The sequence below is a fragment of the Penaeus chinensis genome, chromosome 30 (assembly GCF_019202785.1).
Source record: "Penaeus chinensis breed Huanghai No. 1 chromosome 30, ASM1920278v2, whole genome shotgun sequence".
NCBI lineage: Eukaryota > Metazoa > Arthropoda > Malacostraca > Decapoda > Penaeidae > Penaeus > Penaeus chinensis.
Genome location: NC_061848.1, coordinates 12,898,242 through 12,898,522, shown reverse-complemented (window position 1 = coordinate 12,898,522; position 281 = coordinate 12,898,242).

The window sequence follows — 281 nt, the reverse complement described above, 5'->3', positions numbered from 1 at the left end:
TGGGGGATGAGGAGGAGTGGGGGAGTAGGAGAGTAGGAGTGGAGAGGAGTAAGAATAGATGAGCAAGAGTAGGAGAGTAACAGTAGGAGTAGAAGTAGGAGAGTACGAGCTGGAGTACCAGAAGCAAAAACAAAATCAGAAGTAGCATCAAAAGTAGAAGCAATGTTAGCAGTCAAAATATGAACAGCGCTTACAGTAGTCGTCGTGACAGTGAAAACAGCAAGCAACAGCCCGTAACATCAATAGAAAAGCCCATTTAATAAGACTTTACACCTCATACA